Here is a 6,857-nt window from a genome sequence, read left to right as displayed (position 1 = left end):
TTGTAACTTCTGTTAATTATAGAGGGGCAATTCTGTCCACAAATTATTATTTTCTTTAAAAATAATTTTAAAAAATTAAAATCAAATATATAAAAATTAAAAGCTAACCCCCTCCCATCCCCTCCCAGCCCCACCCCTTCACCGTCACCCCAACCCAACCATCCCCAAAACCATCTTCCACAGACCACCACCTAGCCATCGCCAAAAACACCTAGCCATCGCCAAAAACTATTGTCCACCGACTAGCACCTAGACATCGCCCACCATTCGTAAACTTTCTTCTCCAACCAAACAGAAGGGAAAATGCCCTTACAAATATCCATTCCCAACCCATCTCCCTCCAAACCCGACACCTATTCCCACCCATAAGTCCAGCCCCACCCCTTTGCACGGAAAACACAAAACCCAGCCCCACATTGCGCCTACCCTATTCCCATCCTCAGCCAACCTCCCTCTTTCCAAATTTGACGATGTGGCTGGATCCCGACGACCTCTTGGAGCTCATGGATTCTTCTTCTTTTTCCCACCAGCTCATGCAGCGGCAGCATCTCGTCATCTCCATCATTAACGACATCAGCAAGGTCTTCGTTTCTCTAATGCTTCTCTACCGCATGAGACAGCATGGGAACCTTCATCAAAGCCAAGCTCTTGAACTTTCTCGAAGTCCGCATGGGATGCGGCTGTGAAGATCTCGAAATCGAAGGGATGGGCCTTAACGACGACGAAGATCTTGGCCTTATTGAGCTCCTCCTCAGTGGCGGCGGAGGAGGGTGGCAAGAAATGAGAAGAAGGCTGACCAACCGATCCGACGATGGCGATCGTTGGTGACAGGGTGAATCCATCGTTTGGATTTTTTATTTTTATTTTTGAGAGAGAGAGAGAGGAAGAAAAAACAATGGTGGCAGTGGAGGAAGGTGGCAAGAATGAGAAGAAGCTGAGTAATCGATCCGATGATGGTGATCGTTGGTGACAGAAATTGGTTGAATCCATCGTTTGGATTTTTTTTTTTAATTTTTAGAGAGAGAGAGAGAGAGGAAGAAAAAAGGGGAGACGCCATCCTCATCCTTATGATCACCTCATTCATGCTTGATCTGAACCCTCTTCTCATCTGGATTTTTTCTTTTTTGGGGTTTAGAGTTTGGGCGGGCTTGGATGGTTGGGGTCGTGATTGGGTGACAAGGAGGTGGTGGCTGACTAGGGTTGGGTGGGGATTAATTTTAAAAAATGAATAAATTTTTTAATAATTTTTGGACAAAATTGCCCTTCCATAATTACCAGAAGTTACAAAAATTTGACAGAAATTGAGGATTGTTCTTGAATTGCTTCAAATTGAAATTACAAGGACAAAATTGACCAAATTGAAACGACAGGGACCAAAGTAGTAAAAGTGAGAAACTATAGGGATCAAAAATGACTTTTTGCCTTTTTTATTTTTTGATACAACAATTTTTATGCCACGAAGAAAATTGCTGGCAGGCTAGATATATATTTAAAAATAAATAAATAAATAAAGAAAAAGAAAAAGAAAAAAGAGAGAACGGAAAGCTCTTTGGGCGTGTTCAAATTTTGAACTGCCTAAACTAACCCATTTTCCCAATCTTTCATCCCAAACGCAACAAACCCCTCTCTTGAAAATCGATCAGAATGACTCCATCTCTCATCTTTCTCCTTCCTCCTTTCTCCATGGATAAGCGCTAGGGTTTCTGATCTCAAATTCTATATCTTTTCCCGATCTTTCACTACTAAATCTCTCTGTCTTTCCCAATTTTTCACTATTTTCCTACTGTATCTCAAATTCTCTCAACGTCCTTGCTCCAATTTGTCTCAAATGGAAACTGGAGTTCTAGAATTGATGAGAGTCGACGAGCTTATCTCATGTCTGATGGCTCGATTGCTCTAGGCGAACAACGGAAAGCAAGATCGGTGCTGTGAAATCGATAATGATATCGACATTACGATTACTTGTCACTTGTATATGGAAGCTGCGATTTCTCTCAAGAAATCGAAGGGGGATTGGAATCCAAAACGGTTTTTGGTTCGATCCGAAGAACTTCGATTTCTTGAGAGAAATCGCAGCTTCCAGATCCAAGTGACAAGTAACCGTAATGGCGATATCATTGTTGATTTTGCGGCACCGATCTCGCTTTACCTTGTTCGCCTGCGCAATCGAGCCATCAGACAGATTGGAGTTGATGATTGAAATTGAAGGGGAGGATATGGGCACTGATGACAGGGTACAAGAAGATCTCTCTTATAGACTGTCTTATTTCTCCTCTTTCTGCTTTAATTTTCTCCCATACTCTAATTAATTTTCTGTTTCATGCTCACTGAATTGTCAAAAATGAATACGCTGGCTATGCTTGCTGAATCTTTAATGCGTTGGAAATCAGTGAACTTAGATAACCTACAAATTGCACATTCTGTATATGGTGCGTGCTGGTTGGTTTTATTGTTGTTATCCTTGTTTTCTTTTGATTATTGTTTATGTAAGTTAAATTTAACAATGTGATGAAACCATGAAATTAAAGAGAGATGATCAACCAGTAAAATTCCTGTCTTTACTCTTTTCATGTTTTATTTATTTATTTTTAATTTGTTTGTTTTTCTGGTCTGCTTCTTCCATTAGAAGTACGATCGCAACTGATGCAGACGTAGTGAAGGAAAGAACTTGGAGAAGAATGAGGGGGAAAAGGGTGTATACAACTTGGTGGTGAGTTCTGATAACTTGGGGTATCTGTTAGCATTAGGCTCATAAAATTGCTGATATTTGTTGTCAATGATTATTTTCTGTTGTTTCATGATCTCTCTTATAGATTTTGCCTTTATTTATGCTGTTTCATGCTTTAATACTCTCACACTCTAATTGATTTTCTGTTTCCTGCTTGCTGAATTGTGAATATGCTGGATATGCTTGGTGAATGTTTATTGTGTTGGAAATTAGTGAACTTAGATGAGTCATTGCAGGTTTGATATGCTGGAAATTAGAATTGTTTGATGAAATGTTGATGTTTTGAAAGTTTTAAATTGATAGAATGCTTAGTACTTGTAAGCAGGTTGGGTTTGTGATGCAGGGCAGTGGCTATAAGCTGCTGTAACTTTGGTCAGTGTAATCTTGTTGAAAATGTGACTTTTATAAGTGTTTTGGGTTAATTAGTGGGTGGAAAAATATGACTCTATTTTTGGTCCAAGGTGGAAAAATATGATAGGTGTTTTGGGTTAATTTCTTAAAAGTTGTTATTGGTCCATGATATAATCCTCTAATACAAGTTGTCTCATTACCTATCAGCTTGCAATTAGCAACCATTATGATGTAATCATTGCCAACAAAATATAATCAAATATTCAAAAATGCAAAATCCAACCCAGAAACTCACACCTCTGTTTTGTCCCAATATAGAAAATAAAAGTATTTTTAAGCATACTCCCATTAGATCAATGTACAAATTTGTGCAGATTAGACTCAAGTTTGATTTTTTTTTTTTCTTTCAGGAAACTGTATGCATATGAGTTAATAGATTCTTTTTTTTTTTTTTTTTTTTTTGAGGTTTTGAATGAATGTTTGAGTTTGGGAGGATACAAAAGCAGGTTTTTGGTGCACCAAACCAAACCAAATTGAGATAACTGTTTAATCGAGATGACTGGTTTCCCCACCCTATTGTTCGGTACTTGTTTGGATTTTCAGTAAACCGGGTTTTTCAGTTCGACACATAATTTGGATTCAAAACCGAACCAAACTAAACCAAACCAAGTCCAGCCCTAATAAAACTATGTGTAGGTCCTTATATGGGCACTTTTGGTGATTTTGTTCATCTTCTTTTGGTTCCATTAACAATTCTGAAGAATGAAAAGTACAACAGAAAACAAACAAGGTTAAATTTTGAAACTTCCGAAAAGTAGCATAAGACGAAACTTTGAAATTAATATATCAACAAGGGCTAAGCCTCAAGCGATGTATGTTTTTCTGGGTTTCCTGCCACAGTGGTAACTGAAGAATCATGGTTCTTTGAAAGTATAGAACAAGGAAGACAATATTACAATGTCAGTGTAAGTCAATGCAATGAATTACACATGTCACTATTATTTCATGACATCATTATTACACGTGTCATTGTTAGTCCTTGATATGAATTGTACATGTTGAATTACACGTCACTGCCTGTAAGTGACATGAATTATACATGTTGAATTGCACGTGTGAGTGACGTGTGAATTACGTAGTTATATATAGAATTATGTTGGAACCAGGTATAAACAAAAGAATAATACTACTCTTACCACATTTGTATATCACATCCATATACCATCTTATGTGGCAGCTGAGGTGGACAGTCACGTCAATTAAAATTATACAAATTTATAAATAAATCCAATCCTAGACATGTATTTATAAAAAAACCCAAGCACTATTTAAACATAGAAACACACCCAAAATCAACCCCAAAGTCAACTTTTTGGGTGTGTTTATAAATGGGTTTTGAGTGTGTGTAATGATGGGTTTTGGGTGTGTTTATAAAGTGTTTTGGGTGTTGGGTTTTTTTATAATTTCAACCTCCATTTTGGGTGTTTTAGTGAAACTCCCTTAAAATTATTTAATATTTTCTTTTCTTTTATGATTTATTCCAGTATTTGTTTTTCTAATTGTCTTAATTAAAATACACTTCATTGATTTAATTGATGTGTCATATAATATGGACATGCCACATCATATTGTATAGAAATATGAGATAAAAATGTGGTAAGTATAGCATTACTCTAAACAAAATGATATATAGAGTTTGCAATGCAATAGCAACTAGAAAGGAATTAAACATATTCTATATCATGCACAAGGCAAAATCGATGTATGTGGTTATATTTTACAAACATGCATTTCTACTTCTTTCCTAAAGATGCTTGGATATAATTAGAGACTCATATTATCCTTCCTTTAATTTAACATGGCATTTGATGTCTTGGCTATTTGAATCTTCACCTAATATGTCTCAATGTTTTTAGTATATAGAGTTCATACAATTTTATTCAATTTAAGGATTAAAGTCCTCTGATATATATTAGCAAGGCCGACTTTGGGGGTGAGCGGCGGGAAGGGCCATGGCCATGGGCCTCCAAGAAAGGGGGCCCAAATTTTATATATATATTTACCAGCGTTCAATTTTTTATTTATTTATAATAAAAAAAACACACACACACACAATGAAATTAAATGAGGAAACACGATTCCTCTTCCTAGTAGAAACCCCAACACGCTTCCTCTTTTCCAACACAACTGCGCCTGCTCCTAGTTTCTCCATGGAAGAACATACTCTGTATTTAATCTAGCACCATATTATTCTCTGTTTTCCCAATCTCTCTTCAATCCATCCATTATTTTTAGTTCTCTCATCCCTCTTTTTTCATATTGTAGCCCTAAGAATCTCTCACTGAAAAGCTCACACTTTTTCTTTTTTGATCTTTGTCTTTGAGATTTATGAATTTTTCTTTATATTTTGTTCATATCCAGCAAACTATTTTTTTCAATTTCCAATAGGAACTAAAACACAGAGAGACCCACCCATACTTTACACACTCCAGCACACACCCATAGAAGCAAACAACAAACTCTTTCCTTGGCTTCTAATGATTGCTGGAACGTTGGTTGGTAAATTTGTAATTTCCTTCATGATATTAAATATCTAATCCGATTTTATTTTTTATTTTTTATGTCCTCCCATATGCATATTACCTTGTTTATTCACGCGCGCTACGAGAGACGTAAAATCATTTTATTTTATTTTATTTTTTTCTTTTTGCAATTGTATATTAAGAGAATGGACCTCATTTAGTCTATTGCCTAGAGTCACCTAAAAGTCGGAATCCGCCCTGTATGTATTCGACCCAAATATGCAACTCTCACTTAATCCCATATATATATATACAGTCCCCTTCTATTGAGGGAACCCTCAAATAATTTTATTTGAGGGACGCCATTTAGGGTACTCTACAATTTTTTTCTCAATGATCCACACCATCTATTTTTTAGGTCTCCATTCATAGATCATCCTTACAAAAAATTAGACAAATCGGAAACCATTTCGACATCCAATTGTGTCTTACAAAATCAACGAACACGGTACTTCAAGAAAGTACTAAAATTTCAATAACTCAATTGAGTGGTCAAATGATATCGGATTCAAGTGATTTTTTGTAGAGATGATCTTTGAATAAGTATCTACAAAATAGACGGTTTGGATTAGTGAAATACAATCCGGAGTGGGCCCTATAAGGGGTGTCCCTCAAATAAGCTTATTTGAGGATCCTCGATGGAAGCTCTCTGTATATATATATATATATATATATATATATCCCTTCTATTGAGGATCCTCAAATAATTTTATTTGAGGGAAGCCTTTAGGGTACCCTACAATTTTTTTTCCAATGATCAAAATCATATATTTTTTAGGTCTTCATTCATAGATCATCCTTACAAAAAATTAGACAAATCGAAAACCGTTTCGACATCCAATTGTGTCCTACAAAATCAATGAATACGGTGCTTCAAGAAAGTACTAAAATTTCAATAACTCAATTGAATGGTCAAATGATATCGGATTCAAGTGATTTTTTGTAGAGATGATCTTTGAATGTGTATCTACAAAATAGACGGTTTGGATTAGTGAAATACAATCCGGAGTGGGCCCTACAAGGGGTGTCCCTCAAATAAGCTTATTTGAGGATCCTCAATGGAAGCTCTCTGTATATATATATATATATATATATATATATTTATAATATAAAAAATCTTTAGAAGTGCACCCGTCAATTATAAAGATGGGTATCAAATTGTTGGGGATATCATGATGTTTCACAGGATGTTTGTC

General features: G+C 36.0%; 1 long non-coding RNA gene across 1 annotated transcript; it reads left to right on the top strand.

Moving 5' to 3' along the window:
• The first annotated feature begins 223 nt into the window (after window positions 1-223).
• LOC107881310 (uncharacterized) lies at window positions 224-2,883 on the top strand. The gene is made up of 2 exons (XR_001677978.2): window positions 224-2,234; window positions 2,627-2,883. It is a non-coding gene; the product is annotated as an uncharacterized LOC107881310 (long non-coding RNA).
• Window positions 2,884-6,857: the final 3,974 nt, after the last annotated feature.

This window comes from Prunus mume, linkage group LG6 (genome assembly GCF_029339155.1).
Source record: "Prunus mume cultivar Tortuosa linkage group LG6, ASM2933915v1, whole genome shotgun sequence".
In the NCBI taxonomy this organism is placed as follows: Eukaryota; Viridiplantae; Streptophyta; class Magnoliopsida; order Rosales; family Rosaceae; genus Prunus; species Prunus mume.
Note: the sequence above shows the minus strand (reverse complement) of the source record. Positions and strands in the feature narration are given on the sequence as shown.